Consider the following 21,661-nt stretch of genomic DNA (forward strand, 5'->3'; position numbering starts at 1 on the left):
CAAGGGGAAACTTTTCCCCTTACCTCTGGGAAAGGCACCCTTTCCCCTATGGGTCTCCTCGGACTTGCGCCACCTCTTGAGGTGGCACAAGTCCAAGGAGAGTGAAGCAGCTTGAAGCCACTCCATTTTCCCTGGGAACGGGGATTGGGATCCTGCATAACTGCTGGATCTCAGCCCCGCCTCCCGCTCCCCGCCCACCCCTGGGGCCGCCCACCGCCTGCCCTCCCCCCACCCAGGAATGCCTCCCTCCCGCCTCCTCCCTGCCTCCTTCCCACCTAAGAGGCTTGCGTCAGCCCAGCCGGGCCGACAAAAGCCTCAGTGCCTCTGTCGGTGCAGAGGCTTCTTCCAGCCTCCATAGGCCAGCGCACTTCTGTGCGCCAACCTAGCCGACTCCTGAGGAGGTGCAAACGTGCTTTACGGCAAGGCAAGGACTGGATTGCCCCCATAGTCACTTAACATTCTGACCTGGGCAAAAATTCAATCTTGATCTCAGATATGGTAGTCCTTTAATTCATAAGTACTTGAAAGCCCATGCACCATCAAAGGGAAATTCCTTGGACACTACTCTATGGCATCCAACAACCACCATCTTTTGTTACAGCTGTCCCCGAAGCCCCACAGAGAGAGTGGGAATAAAGCTAAATGTGTTTGCAAGGCATTTAATTGTGATTATTACTTTCTTAACAGAGTAAGTATGTCAAGTGTCAACCCCCACTTTAAACCTATGCTTCATTTTGAATCAAATTGCTTTAATACTTATTCCTCTTCGCTGAATAGCTGAGAGAAGAAAATGATGCACCCGTTAAATTAACGTATTTATTGTGCACAACGGCAGTTCATTTGCTCAATAAATAAGTTAAAATCTGAATCTCCTGTAACCCACTATTCAAACTGTCTGACTATGGAACCTCCCTAATCAAATACATCTACATGATATTGTAAGCTACATTACAGTATATTATTAGCTTGTAAAATGAAATTGCTGCAACATTATGTTCTATATGTTGAAGCAGTAACAAATTTACCAGTGATAGATGTACTAATGGATACATTGCACTGGAATAAATATGAATTGAGAATACCAACTGAAAACCATTGAAGTTTTTATATATATATGAGTTTAGGCATTTATGAGGGTGAATCAGGAAGCAGTGAAAACAATAGAATAACCTCATTTTTGGAAAGGAACCACTCAAAAGGAAATTATGGACACCTTTTTGTAAAATGAAACTGTTTATTTGTAAAAAAAAAAACAAAAAAAACATGTGCACAATGGCAGTTCTTTGTGTTAAGCTATCATTTGCTTGTATACAGAAAAGGAATTGGGAAAAGTATTCTTCAGTCTTGTCCAGAATGTTTATATGTGTTTTCTAGTTTCTTCAACCAGCCAACAGAAGCCATCTTAATTAACAAAAATATACTTAGCATCGGGATAGCACAGTTCAAGCATTCAAGATGCTGTACCAGCCGAGGCTAGTGAAAAATACTTCTGCAAAGAAGAAATATTGGAGGGAACAGTGAAGTTGTTTGCCTTCTCATACTCCAACCAATGTCTTTGGTAATATCAATTATTAGTAAGACATGGAGGTCCCGACCCCTACTGCCAATTGATTTTCCACTGCTGTGCCTCCTTCATGTGCACAAACACAGAACATCTCCACCAAATGCTTAGAAACTGGGATTCCGAGGACTGAACAAGCAGACAACAGTTGTTTAGTTAGCCTTAGGCAAGGTGACGCCAGTGATTACTAAGGCTTGGTAGAAAATGAGCTTTAAAATGTGGTGTATTCATGTTCAGAGGCTATGCGTACTTGGCTAGATAGCAAAGCAACAGTAAACAGGAAGGGATTTTATGATAGCCACAGACACAGGGCCCAATCCTATCCAATTTTCCAGTGCCGGTACAGCTGTGTCAATGGGGCATGCACTGCATCCTGTGGTAGGGAGGCAGTCACAGAGGCCTCCTCGAGACAAGGGAATGTTTGTTCCCTTATCCTAGGGCTGCACTGCAGCTGCAGCAGTGCTGGAAAGTTGGCTAAGATTGGGCCCACAGTATTCTGGTCCAGTCTCATGTCTGATAAGGCTGCAGTATACAATATATACTGTATTTCTTATTAATCCTTTACCTAAGATCATATTGACTCTACATTTAAAATAAATATTTTTCTTCCCTATTTTGTTTGCACCATAGCAAACTGTTATGTATATGCCAGAATTCAATGGATACCATAAAGCATCTATAGCCGTAGAAGGTTATCAAAATAAAACTACATTTATACTGTTATTGGAGCTGGCAGAAACTCAATAAAGTGCTTGCGTATTGTAATCTTCTCCATTTCCCTGTCATTGAATGGCCTTTTAATTAAGGCATCTTGATATGATAACATATGGAAATGTGTGAAACTAAAGATATTGCCTACACATGCTATTATAACTCTGTGTGTGAGATGAACATTAAAATAAACTTTTCATGTAGAATAATAGTTATCAGACTAGTTCACAACCCAGGCAGTTTAAATCTTTTCAATTAAGATATAATGGGACAGGAATCATATTTCAATACAAATATTTTGGTTTCATTGCCTTCTGATGAGAAAACGAAGATCTGTCATTTTATGCCTAGAAGGTGTTCAACGTATTATTCAACATATTTTTTTTAAGGAAAAAGGAATGAGACTCACTTTTTAATATAAATTTTAATCCAGGTTTTGGATCTTCTGTTCTTTAGGAGATGGTGACTGTAGATGACTCTGATCATGACACACAACCACATGTAGAACCAGTGGACTCAGTAATGGCTACCCCATCTAAGAGGATAGACAAAAGGCCTTGGGAAATGGTTAACTGAATTGATCCATAGACTAGTCATTATGTGGTTTAGAGTCCAAACCTATTCCCTACCATCTTTTGCCATGCAGCCATGCTGACGGAGCATGCACTGCTTGCGATGATGGGGGGCTACCAGTCAGCCTGGAAGAGGTAAGTAAAAATATCTTTTACTTACCTCTTCATAGGCCACTTGGCCACCAATGGGTCTCCTTGGTCCTACGTCAGCTATTTACTGGTGTAAGTCCAAGGAGAGGCAATGGGAGTGTTGGGTCAGGAAAAGTGTTGGGTCAGCTCTGTGGCATGCCTAGCAGTTGGGATCCACCCCCTCCTGTCCCTGAACTGCCCCTGCCCACTACCAGCCCTGAACCCCCCCTGAACTGCCCATAGTCTGCCCCACGGGCACCTACTCCAATGATGGGTCTATCTGTGGTGGAAGCACAGGGCCACCAGCCCTGTGCATCATTGACCAGTGACTCTGATCCTCATGTCAGCAGCGCACTGTTTATAGCAGCACAGGGGCATTTATGAAGGCAGATCATGAGATCCACCATGGTAAATTTGAATAGGACAGAGTCATTAATCTGCTGAGGTATTATTCATGAATGAACCCAAGGTGGACAAAGCTAGAGTCAAAGATCTTCCCAAGCCCACTGACCCTGTAGCCACAATGCAGACATTATACATGAGGTGAACAGGTTCTATTCTTCTACACTGTTACTCATTTACAGTCTTGGGGAATGGATTTTGTTACTCATTTCACTTCTTATTCATTTCAATTACTAGTCACACTGCACAATGCTGCATTACCAGTCACTCTGCATGTTGCTTTTGGCTGACCTGGAAACAACCCCAGTCATCCTTGTTAACGCACAGATGCATTCAGAAAAGACTGTTTACTTTTTCAGGCTGCTGCCTGGGAAGTTATATTATCTGGATGCATCCTAACTAATTGTCATGCTTGGATCTTGGAAGACCTTCTTCAGACTGCTTGCCCACTCTCTGATCTTACTGCCTTCCTGTGTAGTGTCTAGCTAACTTCATTGTCTTGAGTCATTTGAGACTTTTATTTTATTTTTTAAAATTAAAAAATATCTACCCCGCTTTTCCCTTGCCAAAATAAATTCCCACGGTGGCTAACCAAATTCATTAAAAGTTGTTAATAAATTCATAATTCCAAATTTATAAATGTTAAATATAAACATAAGAAGTGTTAAACATAAATTATGTTTTATTCAGCATAAAAATGTAGACCATTCTAATGTAGACCATTTCTTTGGAAAGTATTTGTTTTGTTTTTGTTTATAATACTAATGGCCAAATGGTTCAATTTCTTCTCCAAAATGTATCTCATCATTTTTCAATGTAGAAAAGATGTATGAATCTATTTGTGAACATTCTCTCTAGCTTTCTTGCTTATACTGATCCATTTTGATAGCATAAGAAATTACATTTCTTCAGGTCAAAGTTTTGATAACAATTAAAAGGAGAAGATCACAAACAGCAGTGAAAAACATTCATTTTTCAGTGTCAGTTCAGCCTCAGAATGAATTTTAGGTGTTTCACCCCAACTGGTTTGACTTTTGCTATGTAGTGAAATTCACAGTATTTCCCAAGTTTGTGATGCCAAATCCTGAGCTGGACAATTATTTCAGAGCCTAAGGCTGCAATCCTAACCACACTTTCCTGAGAGTAAGCCCCACTGAACAAAATTAGACTTACTTCTGAGTAGACCTGGTTAGGATTGTGCCCTTGGACTTCTGTTTTGGCTTCAAATGTTTGGTTCACTCCACTCTCCATTGTAGGAGAGCTGCTGCTGCTGCTGCTGCTGCTTCTTCTTCTTTTAATAAAACACCAACAAAAGACAATTATTATGTCAAGGCAGGATAGGTATGGTTGAAGGCCTCAGAAGGACACATATGTCCAAATTCTATTCAGGGCCTGTGCCAGCTGCGCCCTGATTTTAGGCAAATTCTGTTCCCTGTATCCTTCTAAAACAGTAACTGAGAGAGGCATCAAAAAAACCTAGGAGACTGGGCTCCCTCTGGTCCCCCTTTAAGCCATTTCAGCCCAGTGTTGCAGGTACGCAACAGGGACCAAATGTGTACACTTGTGGGCAGGTCAAAAATAGGTTAAGCCATTTCTGCCCAGCGTTGGATATATGGAACAGGGATAAAATGTGTACATCTTTGGGATGGGTAAAAATGGGTTAATTAGGGCACTGACATAACCACATTACTTTTGTAAGAATATAAGAACATAAGAAGAGCCCTACTGGATCAGGCAAAAAGTCCACCTAGTCCAGCTTCCTGTATCTCACAGTGGCCCACCAAATGCTTCAGGGAACACACAAGACAAGACACAACCTGCGTCCTGGTGCTCTTCCCTGCATCTGCCAATCTGAGGTAGCCTACCTCTAAAACCAGGAGCTTGCACATACCTACCATGACTTGTAACCCATGATGAACTTTTCCTCCAGAAAATTGTCCAATCCCCTCTACTGTATCCATCCCCCTGCATAATTTTGTTTGACTTAATCATGTCCCCCCTCAGGCGCCTCTTTTTTAGACTGAAGAGCCCCAAACATTGTAGCCTGTCCTCATAAGGGAGGTGCCCCAGGCCAGTAATCATTTTGGTTACTCTCTTCTGCACCTTTTCCATTTCCACTTTTTGAGATGAGATTACCAGAACTGGACACATTACTCCAGGTGTGGCCTTACCATTGATTTTTATAAACAGCATTATAATATTCGCCGTCTAAGGGTCCAACCCTATCCAACTTTCCAGCACTGGTGCAGCCACAATGCAGCCCCAAGGTAAGGGAACAAATTTACCTTTACCTTGAGGAGGCCTCTGTAACTGCTCTCCCACTACATGATGCAGCACATGCCCCATTGGGAGAGCTGCACTGACACTGGAAAGTTGAATAGTATTGGGCCCTAATTCTCAATTCCTTTTCTAATGATCCCAAGCATGGAATTAGCCTTCTTCACTGCTACCGCACCTGGGGTCAACTCTTTTATCAAGCTGTCCACAAGCTCAGCTTGTGTCTCATAAGAGTACCAAAAGTCATTATATATAGTCTCTTTGATTGACCTTACATCTATTTTGTAAACCTGTTTCATTAAAATAATTGACATTGATTTCAGGAATAGTTTCTGAAGAATCTCCCCAAGTTTCTTGGAAATTATAAAATCATATGCATTGTCTTATTGTTTCTGCCATTCATAAGTTAAAAAAATTTTTTCCCTGGTTTTTCCATTGTCTGCAAACAATTTGGGAACACATACAATGACAGTATTGTTTCAGGTGCATGAATATTCATATTTTGTCCTCAAGGACTCCTGCAGAGCAATACCTACTGTAGTCCTCAAGAAGTATGTAAAACATGTGGCATCAGTCCTCTTGGAGTGTAGAATATGTGTCTGGCAGATGTCATGAGTACTTGGCATTGATTTCCATGGGCTTGAATGAGGCAGTAATCTGTGGTTTCAGACAAGATGTTGTACTTGCTTGTAAGATATAAGATGATCCAATCAACCATGTAACTTTGGCCTGTTGCTCTCCTATTTCCTCTCTAAAGTATGTACCGAAACAAAGAGCTGGTGTTCATCAGCAGCCAGATGTTTCTACATAAAATGGAACATATACATGGGAACATATACATGTACTAGAGCAAGGGTCTCCAAACATTTCAATATGAGGGCCACATCATATATCTGACATGGTGCTGAGGGCCAGAAAAATAAATTGAAATAATAAATATATACATTAGAGATGAAAGAGGGGGGATGGATTGTGAAAAAGTATTTGGGGGAGCAGAAAGCAAAATTGATTTGTGCAAAAGGGGGAATGGATTTTGAAAAGGAAAATTAATTTTGGGAGAATTAATTTTTGAAAGGAGGAATACAATAAAGGAATTGGGGGGAAACTGACGGGGAAATTATTTGGAGAGATGGGGGAGAGAATTAATGTGTTGGAGGGAAAAAAAGTTGGGGAACAATTGAATAATAAGTAAAATTGGGAGAAATCTGTGAAATAAATTTGGAAGCAGGTTGCTGTGGGCCAGAGCATCAAGCTTCCTCACCACATGCCCCAGGTCGCATCAGGGCTGAGGTTTGGAGACCCATGTACTAACTAGAGCAACTACTTTTTGTAGTTTTTGCTACTCTATTCAAAATTTACTCTGTATGTGTTCCAGTTGTACTTACACTCAGAGCTTGTCATGTTTTGAAGGATGTGTGAAACCTGCCCTGTAATATTCATGTGTTTTTTTCAGAGTTGTTAAAAAGTGGTGTTTAGACCTTTTATCTACACACACATGGAAATGGCATGTTCCACTTTGCTTGCTTGCATGCCTAGTTTGCATCCTATCATTCACCTGCATTGTTTCTTATTCATTTAAAGGCCCAGGGATCAGCCCCTCTCCCAGAAACGCATAAATGCATAAGTGCCAATTCACTTTCTTCCTGATATGAGGGAAAGTGGCTTAATTGTACAGTTTAAAGTGCTGACCAGCTTGCTAGGGCTCATCAAGTTCCTCATTCAAAACCTGATTGACTTGCTAGGCTTTCTTATGGATTCTCATACAAACTGCTGACCCATTTGCGAAGTGCCAACAGCACTCGTGCTTAATTGCACAATTAACTTTTTTTCTGCATATCCACCATAACTGTTTCAAAACCTGTTGTTTCATCATGAACCAGGTTGTCAGTGCCTGGGGCAACATCAAGACCTCCGCCCCTATTTAGTGGTAGTGGCCAGCAGCACTGGGTTGTGGCTACTCTCACGCTGCCTATCAGCAAATAGGGAGAATCAGTAGTGATAGTGGCGTAGCTAGGTCATTTGACAGCCGGGGCCCATAAATTTCTGTCTACCCCGTATGACTTAGGGCACAATCCTAACCCATTTTTCTGGCACTGTCATAGCGGTGCCAATGGGACCTGTGCTGCATCCTGCAGTTGGCTGTCACTCACGGAGGCCTCCTCACAGTAAGGGAATGTCTGTTCCCTTACCTCGGAGCTGCATTGCCCCTATGTCAGTGCTGGAAAATGGGTTAGGATTGTGGCCTTAATGAAATAATTAATTAATTATAAACTTTTTAATACCACCTTTCCTCTAAAGAGCACAGGGTGGTGTGCATGGTTCCTCCCCTTATTTTGTCCTCCCAACAACCCTGTGAGGTAGGTGAGACTGACAGATAATAATAGTCATAACATGAAATGAATAATAATAATGGCCAGAAAATAAATGCAGTAAATATTTTCCCACAAGCAATGGATGAAATTCTTCATCAAATGGTATATAACATGATGGTATTATTCCTAAAAACCACAATTTCCACAACTTTGGTCATTAAGGTGTCACCCCCCCCCCCCCCGAGGATGTCTCATTGGTTTATTTTGGCAATTCTCAAACTTTTAGCACTGGGACCCACTTTTTAGAATGACAATCTGTCTGGAACCCACCAGAAGTGATGCCATAGCTGGAAGTGTCATCATCAAGCAAATTAAAATTAATAATTATAAATAATTAAAGAAAAACAAATAAATAATGGGAAGCCAGCCCTGTTCCACCAAATGAATTGTCTCTGTAGCTTGCCTGCAATAACAGGCACAATAACCCCTCCACAAATAAATCAGTGAGATTTTCAGCCCTTCCCAGTGCCCACCTTACCAGCTCAAGCCTCTATTTTTTTTTGGGGGGGGGGGGGATGCTGCCTTCTGGAGCATTTGTTGAACTCCACTTTCATCAGATCGGGACGATACTACTAGCCTTGCCCAGCTTGACCAGGAGCCAATGCACGTTTGCTTACTCTTGAGTAAATGTAGTCATGTGGCTGAGTTTTGCTTACAATAGGGCTCTATACATTCATCAGCTTGGAAGGAGGGACCTCCTTCTTGGGTGTTTTTGGGGGGCTGCGTTCATCGGAACAGGACCATTCTGGTGTCACTGGATTCCTCTCGGCCTGCCCTTTCCAAAGGACTAAGGCAGATTCACCTACTCGTGAGTAAATGCACAATATGGCCCAGATTCACTTTCCATAGGGCTCCATGCATTTTTTTTTCTGGTTCTTTGGCCAAAACTTTTGAAAGAAAGGTGATAATTCACTCTGGTTTTTCCATTGCATTCTGCTGGCAATTCCACATCCAATGGTAGATAGCATGATGGTATTAATCCTAATCACCGCGATGTTAGCTATTTTGACCACTTGTGGTGTCACCCCTCCAAGGCTGGTACCTGGGAGGGATCGCCCCCCTGCCCCTTGCTAGCTAAGCCACTGGGTGGTGGCTAACCAGTACTGGGGGCTCAGGGGGGTCAACCTAGCTACATGAGCTCTGATAGGCGTGGGCCCTCAGCCAGTACCTGACCTAGCCAACTTAATGAGATCATCCCTTTTAGAGACACCTGTAGGCTGAGCTGCAAACGTGGTTTTCATTCCAGAAAGCAGAAAACACGAATATTCATTGCATCCCTATATATTTTGCCACAGTAATGGTATTAGGCTTTCTGCATCTATCTATGGATTTAAATGTTTTAGCTACTTTCCCATATTTAGATTTAGTAAAAAAGCTAATAGTGAAATATTAAGGGAACTTGCTACAGAGTTGCATACTACATATTCGGTGTGATTGCTTATTATGATTTGTAGAAGAGAAGGAGGAAAAAGTAAAATGCTGATGTGGGTGACTATTAATGGATTGAGTATTACATGTATAACTCCCATTAGTGCTAATGGGCCTTACATTCCCAAAGACCCCATTCATGCATTAATAGAAAAATAAAACAAGCTTTTTTTCCTCCAAAGTTGAAATCTCTTTTTAAAAAGCAAAGTAGGACTCATGAAAGTTTATCCAAGAAATATTTAAAGCAATATTTGAGCTTGATGTTTTAAAAAATGGAATGCTCGCTGTTCGTCAGCTCCGAAGATTACCTCCTACGATTCAATAGGGAAAAAATGTTAAAGCTAGAATTCCATGCTTCCCAAAATGCTAGCAAGCAGAGAACAAGATGGATAACAGGAAGGGAACTGACCCAATATAAACAGTCACAAAGAGCATTCTGGCAGAATTTCAGATTCAAGGCTGAGGAAGGTCAGAAATATTTAATTGTTGAGTCAAAGAGGATTCAAAACTCATTCACTGGCCTTAGGATCTCTCAACCCTGAACTCCATTCTGCAATATGGGAGTAATAGTTCTATTTTAGAGTGGTGTTAGCATGTTTCTTGTGATAGTCTGGGTGCACTTTGAATGCTCAAGAGTGTCATAGAAATGCCATGCATTTGTATACTCCATAAAATAGGTGACTTCCCAGAAAAACATCCTGTGCCTCTTTCTGCCCAAGAGACATTCTCTGCCAACAGCCTTGTTGTCTTCCAAAGCTTTTCTCTTTATTGGGTTTTTCTCTTGGCAGTGTCATTTCAAGAATACATGAAACTGTTTATTTTTCCATGAGTGGGAGAATCAAGAATTCTCTGTGCACATTCATTTCCCAAGTCAATCCATGTATTTGTGGCAATACAAACACTTTAGAAATGACACCAGGTATGACAGAGCCCTGTGTGTGGGTGGAGATATGAGAGAGAAACCATATTCATTTGGTTTCCAGGAAGGAGAACACTGCTGAAAATGTGTCCCTTCTGACTACACTAGAATGGTGTGCTCAGTATCAATAAGAGAAAAGAACCACTAGCTCAGTGATTTTCAATCTTTTTCATCTCATGGCACACTGACAAGGTGCTGAAATTGTCAAGGCACGCTATCAGTTTTTTGACATTTGACAAGGCACATCATGCCATTGGTGGGGGGCTCACATCCCCCAATGGCCCTACTAATAAATGACCCTCCCCAAAGTCCCATGGCACACCTGTGAACCATCCACAGCACACCAGGGTGCCACGGCACAGTGGTTGGAAATGGCTGCAAGTCTAGCTCATACCACCGGGTAGATGGGACTCGTTAGCCTGGGAAGGCAGCTCATCTGAGAGAAGGAAAACTCTGATCCCAAACCTCCACTGCCTTGTGGCTACATCCAGTTATGGAAAAGGCTTCAGGAGTCAACCTCAAGGCAAAATCCAGAGCCGGAGTCCCTGAGGCAGTTCATGGCTGAACACAGTCACGTTCTGGCAACTCCTGTGATGCCGCTGGAACCAACCATACTGGCTTCTGCCTTTCCTTTGGACTATTTCAGCGACATGGAGAGGGGGGATTTGCTGCATGGGTAACAGTCTATCCTCCATATCTACCTTACCCAGGCTTTGCGCACCGGAGATGACACTGTTCCGGAACCACTATTCAGAGCGCGATACCATAGTCTTCCGAGACTGAAGGATGCCAACAACTAGCTCATAGTAACAACATTTCAAATAACAGAAATCTGGAGAACTGCTGAGTACTCAATCATACATATTAATACTTTCTCGCTTTTCATCATTTTTTTAAAGTGGTGCTAAAGCTCTACAGCCACCTATAGATTTTTCCCCTCCTTGCATTACTGATATGCATTAACTTCTATTAAGAATGGATTTCCTATTATTCCTACAGAGCCTGCTACAGCTTAATCTGGGAGTTAAAGATGAAATTAACTATGGTCACTGGCACTGTTAATATACTCCCCACTACCATTGTAACATGACCCTGTTGTATACCAGCCGAGGAGTGGACAATGACTCCCTTTAATAAGCAAAGGGAACATGATCTAGAGCAGGCCTGTCTAACCCATGGCCCCTGGGTCATTTGACGTAGATCAGTTATATACTGCAGTTCACAAGGTGCTCAATAAATCCACCCCTTTTTCCCCAGTCTCCCTGGACTCATCATAACAGAAGAGTTATCAGGTAGCTGGCAGTTCTCCTTACCTATTGGTGGATCCTGCTCTTGACAAACATGATCTAGTGGGAAAGGTGTTGAGCTGGGTTCCACATGCTCCCAATTTAATTTGAAATTTGATATAAGCCTAGGAAAACAACCCCTTGTTCCTGTTATATGTTTGTATCCCTTGCTGAACCATGCAAACCTGACTGAACAAAAATGCAATTGGAATAGTTTGAGATGAATGGTGATGATATGCAGCTATGCTAATATCTGGGCAGGAGTGATGAATTGTGCTCCTGCTGCTCACAAACTTTGAATCAATGAGTAGTTCTGTCCTGTACATTTGCTTCAATTGCAACGGTGCAAATGGAGACTTCCAGCATTACAACAAAAATGGCATACAGAAACCTGCCCCCTTTATCACAGCCCCATAGCGGAGCACTTGCTTTCAGTATAGTCATATCATATCATCCAAGGATACGTTGAGAACTGCCACCCACCCTGTTAGCTTTGCATGGAAGAGGCAAGCAGGCCCAAAGTGGGCTCCAGTTTCTGGTTGGATCCAAACATTGCTTTGGATCTAGAGGTCTGTTTGAGCAATTCAAAACTCAAGGAAAGTTTGAAAAGGGTTTTGTGATGTGGCATGGAGTTCTGTCATGCAAAAGAAGTGAAAGATTTCACTTGGCATGCCCAAGACACCTTTGGATCCAAGCCTTTTTATTCCCAAGCCCAGTGGCTCTGAGATCCTGGTCTAACATGATGCTCAACAACACATCCTCCTTTCTGTTCCCCTCTTAACCCACACTGCACTGAAGGCTTTGACCAAGCTGACTGCATATCTAGTAAACAAACTGCCCTTGTTAGGGGTGCTACTCCACCAGGACCACGGTCCAGAGTAGGCCAAAAAAAAAAAGCAAAAAAAAAAAGCACCACCCCACAACCCCAAACATGAGGCATGTGGCAGTTCATCACTGGGTCCCTCCCCTCATCTCTTACGCCAGTGGCTCCTCATCTCTTACCCCAGTACCAAAGTAGGGAGAGGTGAATAAGCCTTAATGATTATCAGGAGGATCTGTGGTATCCCCCATTACTTCCCGAAACAACAGTTTTATAGTAGGGGCCAGGAATAGTTGACAATTCCCTTGCCTTAGGGCAGGGGTGCTCAATAGGTGGATCGCGATCTACCGGTAGATCGCGAGGCAAAATGAGTAGATCGTGGAGTGCCGACCCCCCCTTCAGGTGCCCCTGGGAGGAAACGCCAGGAGAAAGGCCCATTGTACTCAATGGGGCTTACTCCCAGGTAAGTGTGGCTAGGATTGCACCCTCACAGCCTAATCCTAGGCATGTCTACTCAGGAGTAAGTCCTGTTATACTCAGTGGGGCTCAAGGTACACCAACATACATTGTACACATAAATGTTATATGTTATGATGGCGTGAACATTGTAAAAAAAACTCTGGTAGATCTCCGGGCCTTGCTGGGTTTCAAAGTAGCTCTCGAGCCAAAAAAGTGTGAGCACCCCTGCCTTAGGGCAATTTCACCAATTTGGTCAAATTAGGCCCTGCGCCTGGAGGCCCCCACCACCACCACTGGGGCAGCATGTGGAACACTCACTCTTTAGCTGATGCTCCGGCATAGAATCTTCCATGCCAAGGTGTCTCAAGGGGAGTGTGGCGAGTGCAGCATCACTGCTAGACGGTCTTCCCTCCTGCCACACCTCCCAGAAGCTGTTGACAGTGATGCCACTGCTGGGTGCCTCGCTGCTGCCACTCATCCTGGTGAGTAGAGGGGATGCAAAGTTGGGCCCCACAGTTCCTAAGGCTGGCGCTAGTTAACAGGCATATGATCTTCTCCCATTTTCAGGAATCTAATCCAGATCCAATGTCTTTGTTGACCCTGCAGCAATGCCACTGATCAAGGTCCTAGATACAAAACAAGCAGAAGGTCTTTTGTTTTCTCAACAGGTGGGAAACCCTGGCCTCTGAACGGCCCGCTTGGAGGCAGGCTGTGCTGCATGGCCTCTCCCAGTTTGAAGAGACACTTGGCCAACAGACTGAGGCAAAGAAGCAAAGAAGGAAGGCCCATAGCCAGGGAGACAGACCAGGGACAGACTGCACTTGCTCCCAGTGTAGAAGGGATTGTCACTCCCGAATCGGCCTTTTCAGCCACACTAGACACTGTTCCAGAACCACCATTCAGAGCGCGATACCATAGTCTTCCGAGACTGAAGGTTGCCAACTACTGCCTTTCTTTCCTGTGTTTGGTCTGTTCTACATTTTAAGTGAAAAGGACTGCTGCCTGTGCAGTGTTTAGAGAGTACCTTGTGCAGATGATGCACTCCACACCAGCCATGTTCAAGGCCTCCAGAAGCTCTTGTAAGGTCGAAAACCAATAAAGCAAAAATGTTGGTGACATTTGCATGTTGATTAACATATGCACACTTATCTGGGGATCTTTTTTCATATTCCATCTTTCCAACTTGCAAGTAGGCAGGATTTTAAAGTGCAAGGCAGGAATGTTCTGTGGCTCATTTCTGTACGAAGAGAAATCCCTCGTGTGAAAATCTGTGCTGCTGACTAGAGCTTTAATACAAACTTACAGGTGAGCATAAAGAAGGTTAGATAAGACTGAAGCTGTAGAAGCAGATGCAGTCCAGGTATTTAGGAGATCAGAGAGTAGCTCATGCTGTGTTGTAATATCTTTCTGACTTTTTTGTGGATCCTACAGACTGTTACATGACAGATTAGCTTCTCACCAAGTCGTATTAATAGCTTCTTAATCAAGGTATATTGGCTCCCAGTTTAAGACTAAGGAGAACTCTTAACAACATAGCATTTTCAAGAGTGTCTGGATCATTTGGGGGGGGGGAGCATGTGCATGTGTAGTTAAGAAATCTCTTGTGTTAAAAAAAAAAAAAAGAACACCTTGTCCTGTGGATGTTTTCTAAAATCACAAAATGCTTTTCACTCCCATTCTCCTCCTTTCCACTTGCAGCCTCCCTGGAATGAAAGTCTAATCAGTAAGAATCAGCATACTAAGTACTTTCATTTCAGAGTGTAATGCAACATTTAAATGTGAGAGGGGTTTTATTTAAATGAAGTTCAGATGCCAATTCAAAAAGAATTCAATCCTGCTTTTTGCTCTTAATTGCTCTGTGACAGTGGCATTATTAGTTTTTCTTTAGATCATCCAATTTAGTCACACAATGTATAGAATCTGTAAATCTTTCTAAGCAATGCTGTCATTAAACCAGCACCATTTGCTGCAATGTCTTCCTGGAGCCATGTTACATTAAATGCATAGTTGCATTTGGTGACAGTGCATATTGGCACCAATGGCGGCTTCTGGAAATGAGTTTAATCAGAACTCTAGCACAGTAAAAAAAAAAAAAAAAAAAAAGGGTTAAACATCTCTTCCCCATGGCTGTTATTTAACTTTAAAGAAACAAAAGCATGGGGCCAAAGTGCACATTGAACATAATGTAGAGTTTGGCCCTTAGCCTTTATTGGATTTTTCTAGAAAGAATCCAAACAATATTCTTATCACCAGGAGCGACTTATTCACAACAGGTGTTTCTGTGTGAAATTGTTTTGCACCTCAAAAACAAAGCACCTTCTGATATAACTCTTTCTCTACATAAGAAATGCCTGGCAGGAAATGGCGTTAGCATCTTCATATATATGCAGAGACGCAGACAAGGAGAATGATCAGAAGACCTAAAGCATGCATTTTGAGAGAATTAAACTATGCAAACAAAATGTTGGTGAAAAGAGGTGAAATGGTATGAGAAGACAAAATGGTGAGCCACAACTTCTGGAGAGTGAACAGAAATACCAAGGAAAGAGCCTCAGACACAATCAAAAGACCAAGAATGATCAGAATGCAAGAAGAGCAAAAGCAGTGTTTTATGAAGACAGTATGGTTATGCTGCATTCTGTACTTCCCCATGAGATGCAAATCCTGCACTACAGTCTTATTTGTCAGATGAGAGAGAGAGAGAGAGAGAGAACACTCAATATATATGGTGAAATATTGATTCCATTTATTTACTGACATACAACAGGACACTTTGGGAACACAATTCTGCAAGAGGCAACACAACCATTCATCCTGCACCAGATTCCCCCAAACAGCAAGTATACCCCAACTGTCTGTTTCAGCTCAAATTCATCCAGTGAATGACTTTTCCCACCAACACTTATAAGTTGGACCTCAGTCCAACTAGCTATGATGTTAAATGCATCATTAGAGTATCTGCTTTTCTCTTCAACAGAAGTTGCAGCGTGCAATCGGGATTGGGACATTGGTGCATGAAGATGAGATATTTAACCCTTTCCCTCTCTGCCACAGTCCTCATGAAAATTACACCCCATGAAGCTATACCCACTGGGGTCTAAGGGAGCTTTTCTTCAACAGTTTCAAGAAGGAATATTTGGTGCAGAAGAAAAGCAATAAATACTCCCCTCCCCATGTCCCATGTTCCCAGTCCTGGTCACCCTTCTCTTTCTGGACATCCTAATGATGCTTTTAGCATAACATTTGGTTTGACTTTCAGTCTCAAACTTGTATTTTCATAAGGAGCAGTTCAATAAAAAAAATGTTCTTTAAAGGACACTCTCTTCCCATGTGATTTATTTCCCAGAGACCTTTAAAATGTTGTACCAAATAAAACTGATGGTAAGGCAGAAAATATAGCCATGAACTGCAGAATATTCTGGCTGCCAATATTGAAGCAAAATGAAGAGAAAGGGTGCCTCTCCCCCCTGCCCTGCCCCACTCGGTCTCCTCATGTTTCAGGTACCTCCTCCTTCCCTGCTGTCCTCAGCTTCACTCAACTGGCAGAAGAAGAATGGGACTAAAAGACCAAGGCAATTTATGGCGCATAATGCCTGAGTCACAAGCAAATACAATATCTCAGGTTGTCCTAAACCTTTATGGCTTACATGGTGTGCACAATCCTTAATGTACAATTTTCAAGCTTTTTGGAACATGAGCGTTAACTCTTCTTAAACTGAAGGGTTTTTTTTGGTCCTAACATGTTTTATTTTACTAAAAATATTTTCTACTCGGTACCTTTATTAAAAGGTTGTCTTTAAAATACTTACAAAAGGTGCTTCAATCACCCTCTAATGGACACAGGACATCATATCTCAAGGCACTTTCTGTCTTCAGACAATGTTTATAGGTGTAGACAACAGAGTGTTAATTTAATCTCTGTTTACAAACTGCCAGGTGAAAGGGCAAAGTGTGCTGATGCTGCTTTGTGTTTCATGACAACTTGACACCAGTTCTTTTTAATGGCCCCTATCAGTAGGGAAGGAGAGAGAAAAACAATCTGAAAAGCTTTTTACAAAGTGGAACTTACATGAGCTGAAAAGTTAAGCCCTCCTTAAATATTTTCCATATTTTGGATCCCTGGCTGGGAATATTTACAAAATCTTCAGAGGGTTTCCCCAAGTGAGGTTTGGACAATTCACCTTCAAAGTGAAATGTTAAGGAGTGTCGCCCTCTGTTTGATAGAGTTTCTGGGTCTGGCAGCCTCTCTAACCCCTCCCTCTTGGCCCTGTGGTTCCTATGAATTCTTGTACCCCATCAGGCACTTATGGAGCTCATTTTGCTGCCTTATTCATTGATTAGCTGATTAATTAATTAATCCAGAGCACCCTTTCAGTTGGCACAAGTCCCTTGTGCTGACCAAAGAGTGTCGCAAATGTGCTGTAAACATGCGCCGGCCTCCCATACCAATGCAAGACCTGGAGCCTGGTTAGGTTGCACTGGCCAAACTCAGCCGGTGCAGGGGTCTGTGGAGGGTGGGGAGGAGGCAAGAGGGAGGCATTTGAGGGCAGGGGGAAGGAGGTTGGGCAGGCATTCATGGGGGCGGGCAGGCAGGCAGGGAATAGGAGGTGAGGCCAGGATCCTGCACTTATGGCAGATCTTAGCCCCGTTCCAAGGGTGGCATACCTTGTTCTTCCCTTCTCCCCACCCCACCCCAGCTTATCCTCACAACAGTCATGTGAGGTAGTTTGGGCTGACAGAGAGCAAATGCTCTAAAGTTACCCTCAACTCTATTAAATGAGGATGGATTTGAACTTGAATGTCCATGGTTGAAATAGAAAACTCTATCACAGTTGTTTCACCCAGGGACTATGCCTCAACTGAAGTTGGTTTGCCTGAATCTACCTAGTTTCTTTCCATCCTGCATCTTCTGTTTCTGATAATTTTCATATATCTTGTTTTCTTCCTTAAATTCCTACAGCCTGATCCTATTGGACCACCCCACTGGTGAAACACGTTCAACAGGTGGAAGGAGGAGGATGCCAGCAGAATGTCACTTGTGCCAACAAGTGCTGCAAGGCCACCAACACAGTCGCTGGTGACCTGGAGCGCTGACTTGCAAAACCGACTGCATCTGCTGGGGTCAGTGAGTTGGCAGTGGGAGGGATTGGGTGAGAGAGGGAGGAAAAAGGGAGTTTCTGGGCAGGGAGGGAGGTAGAACAAGGTATGGAGAGGGTGGGGTTCGGAGATACTCACATGTGGACAAATTTCAGTCTCCCTTTCTGCTCCCCTTATACAGGTGTGCCCCACTTAATGGCCTTCCAGCCAGCAACAGGTCACATATGTGACAGCTGCCACTGGTCAGGAGGTTGCACGCCCAAGCCTCTGAAGCTGAGGGGAGGTCTGCTCCCCTCACCTCTGGAGGCTTTCCTGAGCCTCTCACAGGCAGCGCGTGTATGCAGGACAAGTGAAAGATGCAGCATGCACTCCATTTGCATGCCTGCATCAGCGGTGGGGGAGTTCAGTAGGACTGGGCTGCTCGTTTCCAAATTCCTGTCGTTTTCCTCTCTGCTATGCTGCTGTTCTGTGACCTGATCTTGCGCCTCAGTCGGCCTACTGCTATTCATTTTCTCTCCCTTTACACACCAGCCTTGGTATCCTTGCCGGCTCCTTCCATCCTGCTACTAGGCTTCTGAGCCTGGTTATTCTTTACTGTTCCTCTGCAACAGTAGCAGTAGAAGGTGACTCTGAGGTTCAGTGTGACATTGAAAGCACAAGCAACACCAGCAGCTACAACAGGTTTGCACAAAGCAGAAGAGCAACTGTGCCTCAGCCTGTAACCTGGAGAGATCTCTCCTAGCGAGACTGGCTGAGACCAGTTGTGGTGAGTGGCTCTTAAAGAGGCAGCTGATCTCCTCACAGTGACATGCCCTCTAACATTTGTCAGATGAAATTAGGCACACTTGCTTCACACTACATGCAAGAGTACCTCCTCATAGTGAGGCAGAGAGCAAGCAACATGAATACACAGTTCCATGGGGTCTGGTGGCTGGTATATTCTCTTAAATAATATAGTAAACCCTGGAATAGAATCCTGCCACCTAGACAAAGCATTTTGACTCTTAGAGATCGCAAAGACATACATGGTTCAGGCAGAAATGCTCACAGCCAGATACACACATCTGGGGAATGTGCTGCAGAATTGAATCCAGATTCAGTGCAGAATCACAGCTGGTCATCACCATGGGGAAAAAAAAATACTATATTCATTTACCTGTTACTCGTATCATTTGGTACAGTAGCAAAAAGGCCTTCCTTCCTGCTTAGAGCTGCCTCATCATAAGACTGGTTCCCCAGCAAACAAAGTGCTGTCTCATACATGCTATACATTGCTCGGATTTCTCTATCCTTGACTACTAGGTATTTGATGACTGGTGGCTGAATGGATGAACTGGCTCTGATATGAACATTCTGGTCCATTGGGTTGTATTCCGACTCCATTCATCAAGTGATGAGCACGCATGTAAAAGCTGAGTGGGGAAGAGGCAATCATTTTGGCAACCAGTGGCCAAAGAAATAAATGGTTGGTTGGCAACCTTCAGTCTCGAAAGACTATGGTATAAGCCTACAGCACCAGGTATTCCCAAGCGGTCTCCCATCCAAGTACTAACCAGGCCTGACCCTGCTTAGCTTCTGAGATCAGACAAGATCAGGCATGTGCAGGGTAACAGTTGCTAAGAAATAAATGCAAGGGAGGAAAACTACTCTTTTTCCAAAGTATACTAGCATGAGCTATTTTGTAGCACAAGTATTTTGCAGGAGCGCTTAAGGAATATCTTCCAGGCCCGGCAGATGCATCCAACAGATGGGAACATTTCAAAAATGCCGTTTACAACACCGCCTTGTCCATATTCGGCAAGAAGACCAACAAGACGGCAGACCGGTTTGAAGCCCACTCTGAGGAGTTGACACCAGTCATTGAGGAAAAGAGGAGAGCTCAAGCAGCATACAAGGCCTGTCCCAGTGAGCACAGCCTGCAGGTTCTCCAAGCTGCTCGCAGCAAAGTCCAGCAGACTGCCAGGAGAAGTGCTAACGACTACTGGCTCCAACTCTGTTCCCAGATACAGATAGCAGCTGACATGGGCAACATCAAGGGGATGTATGATGGTATCAAGCTGGCCCTAGGTCCAACACAGAAGAAAACTGCCCCTCTGAAGTCTGCCACAGGCAAGGTCATCCAGGACCGGGCGCAGCAGAAAATGCAGTAACCGAGGAAGCACTGAACAACATTGAGTGCCTGCCTGTGTTGGAGGAGCTTGACAGTGAACCAACCCTAGCAGAACTTCACATGGCCCTGGACTCCCTCGCCTCTGGCAAGGCACCTGGGAAAGACAGCATCCCTGCTGAAGTCCTAAAGTGCTGCAAAGAGTTCATCGCCACTGAGCTGCATGAAATCCTCTGCCTCTACTGGAGAGAAGGTGGAGTACCACAGGACATGAGGGATGCAAACATCATCACACTGTACAAGAACAAAGGTGACAGGGGTGACTGCAATAACTACCACGGCATCTCTCTCCTTAGAGTTGTAGGAAAGCTGTTTGCCCAAGTTGCACTGAAGAGGTTCCAGGTACTTGCAGAGAGTGTCAACCCAGAATCGCAGTGTGGATTCCAAACCAACAGGTCCACCACTGATATGGTATTCTCTCTTAGACAGCTGCAGAGAACAACGACAGCCACTCTTTATAGCCTTCATAGATCTCACAAAGGCTTTCGACCTGGTCAGCAGAGACAGCCTCTTCAAGATTCTCCCCAAGATCGGATGTCCACGCAGGCTCCTCAGCATCATCAGGTCTTTCCACGAGGACATGAAGGGCACTGTAGTCTTTGATGGCTCCACATCAGACCCCTTTGACATCCGAAGCAGAGTGAAGCAGGGCTGTGTTCTCACGCCAACCTTGTTTGGGATTTTCTTCGCTGTCCTGCTGAAGCAGGCCTTTGGAACTGCAACAGAAGGCATCTATCTCCAGACCAGATCAGACGGAAAGCTCTTCAACCTCTCCAGAACTGTTTTGGCAAGGTCTGCCAAGACTTTGGACTGACAATCAGCCTTTGGACTGACAATCAGCCTAAAGAAAACACAGGTCATTGTTCAGGATGTGGACTCACCTGCCTGCATAGCAATCTCTGCGCATGAACTGGAGGTTGTTCATGACTTTGTGAACCTTGGCTCAACGATCTCCGACACTCTTTCTCTGGGTACCGAGTTAAACAAATGCATCAGTAAGCAGCTACCACATTTTCCAGACTCACAAAGAGAGTCTGGTCCAACAAGAAGCTGACGGAACATACCAAGATCCAGGTCTACAGAGCTTGCGTCTTAAGTACACTTCTGTACTGCAGCGAGTCATGGACTCTTCGCTCACAACAGGAGAAGAAGCTGAACGTTTTCCACATGCACTGCCTCCGACGCATCCTCGGTATCACCTGGCAGGACAAAGTTCCAAACAACACAGTCCTGGAATGAGCTGGAATCCCCAGCGTGTATACAGTGCTGAAACAGAGACACCTGCGTTGGCTTGGTCATGTTGTGAGAATGGGCGATGGCCGGATCCCAAAGGATCATCTCTATGGAGAACTTATGCAGGGAAAGCGCCCTACAGGTAGACCACAGCTGCACTACAAGGATATCTGCAAGAGGGATCTGGAAGCCTTAGGAATGAATCTCAACAGATGGGAAACCCTGGCC

At 43.8% G+C, this 21,661-nt stretch overlaps 1 pseudogene; it reads right to left on the reverse strand.

Annotated features, from left to right (window-relative positions):
• Window positions 1-19,537: 19,537 nt before the first annotated feature.
• Window positions 19,538-19,654, reverse strand: LOC136642594 (5S ribosomal RNA; annotated as a pseudogene).
• Window positions 19,655-21,661: the final 2,007 nt, after the last annotated feature.

This window comes from Tiliqua scincoides, chromosome 2 (assembly GCF_035046505.1).
Source record: "Tiliqua scincoides isolate rTilSci1 chromosome 2, rTilSci1.hap2, whole genome shotgun sequence".
Taxonomy (NCBI): Eukaryota; Metazoa; Chordata; class Lepidosauria; order Squamata; family Scincidae; genus Tiliqua; species Tiliqua scincoides.